Raw genomic sequence first — 1,902 nt, forward strand, 5'->3', positions numbered from 1 at the left:
GAGTAGAGAGAAGAGTAGAACTGAGTAGAGTAAAGAATAGAAGAAAATAGCAACTTAAAGTGTAAGAAGGCAAATTGGTTATCAGAAGCAGAATACAGGGTAAGGAGAAATATTGGATAGAAAAACACTTAACACACAGTACAGGAAAACAAGTGATGAGATTTGAAGCAATTAAAGTTTACTCAGTGGCCTGTTTGGTTATGCCAAGTAGATCATTGAACCAGGAGCTGTTAGATATATTATTTTTCCATATCAGACTATGGCTTCATAAGAAAACAAAATGATAATGGGAAGATAGATCCTCAAAAATACGGTTTGTTCATAATTTTTAACCCCATGGATTCGGGTGCTTTTCTGCCCACACATGGCCCAAAATCCGGGCACTAGGCTTACTCTGGCGCCTATGACAAATGTGTAGCTTGTAGGCCAGGTTGCATGCCAATACTCATGGGTGGTGTCAAGACTCCTTGCCTCCCTTTTGTGGTGTATCTTTTTCTGTATAAGCATTTTTAGCCTTTTTGCCATTTTATAATATCTCTCTAGACAATCTGTAACTCAGTGCTATAATGATAGAAAATTACTTTTTTTTTTAATATTCAATTTTTGGTAATACAGCCTGCACTACCAGTCATGGTAGGCAGGAATAGGATTCTGAGTATAGAAATAGCATCCTCCCTAGAGCTGGTGCTCTTCCAGTCTTGGCTCACGGATGGTACATTCCACACTCATTTATCGGTGGAAATAATGCAAGAACCGCTTCATAAATGCCCACCAAGTCTAATCACCCTCCAAGAGCTTTGTACACTTGTAGCGAGGCATTCCCATCACCCCTGCCTTCAGCTGGAATTCTCATGATGGCATGTTTTCTGCCACCCTGGCCCTCAAGGCAAATTCTTTTGTGATGTGATGGTCACGTTATCTGGATTGTAGGGGTTAATCAGTCCTACAGATCTTTTAGCCTTTCTCTTTATAGACCTAGTTTCATAAGAGACAGAACAAACAGAAACGGAAATTTGTGAACTGGAATTTTTGTCTTATCAGGACACGTGTGTTTGATTCATGAATCAGTAAGTAAATGTTTTGCCACAAGTACTCAACACTCGTTTGGTAGCTGTCAGATATTTAAAAAAAAAAAAAAAAAAATTCATAGAAAGAAGAAAAGAGAGTAGAATTTTGTACTTGACTGTAATACAGCTGTCTGGTGTTTTTGAATGAAAATGATTTATTTCATGTTTTCTTAAAAGCTATGCTAACTTTTTTCTCCAGTATTATAGTCTGTCAAAGATGAGAAACATCAAATATACTGTTAGACATTGTATTTTTAATGACTAATTTTGTTCTACTGATGTTGTATCATGTACACAAGACAATACTGTTTTTGATTTGACAGTGTCAGCGATTTGAAAATCATTGATTTAGAGAATGCACATATATGCCTTTGTTCCTATAAAGGCAATAATAGCTATTAAAAAAATGACTAGCAAAGAGCATATACCTTGACCTTTAAAGGACAAAATACAGCAGTTGTCAATCTCAGTTATGTGTGCATACTAGACTAAACAGCAAAAATTGTAAGGAGAAAGTCTTAGAATTTTTGTATTATATATGTCCAGATTAGAGCAGTGTGAATTAGTTATACATCAAAAAAATTCCTGTTGAACTTTTGCTGGCATATAAGTGATTTAATGGTGGTATATCTTGGATTCAAAATTGTACAGCTACTGTTATCTTTTCACTTGATATACACAGTAAGTAAATGCATGCTTTATTTAAATGAAACACCACAAAGGTATGTACTTTTTGTCTTTAAAAAATGTGCCTATTATATACCGTTGCTTAACTGGATCCCTACCTTACCCCCCCTGGACATCCTTGCAGAATCCCACACTCCTTCTAACAATT

This window comes from Penaeus chinensis, chromosome 14 (genome assembly GCF_019202785.1).
Source record: "Penaeus chinensis breed Huanghai No. 1 chromosome 14, ASM1920278v2, whole genome shotgun sequence".
NCBI classification, from domain to species: Eukaryota; Metazoa; Arthropoda; class Malacostraca; order Decapoda; family Penaeidae; genus Penaeus; species Penaeus chinensis.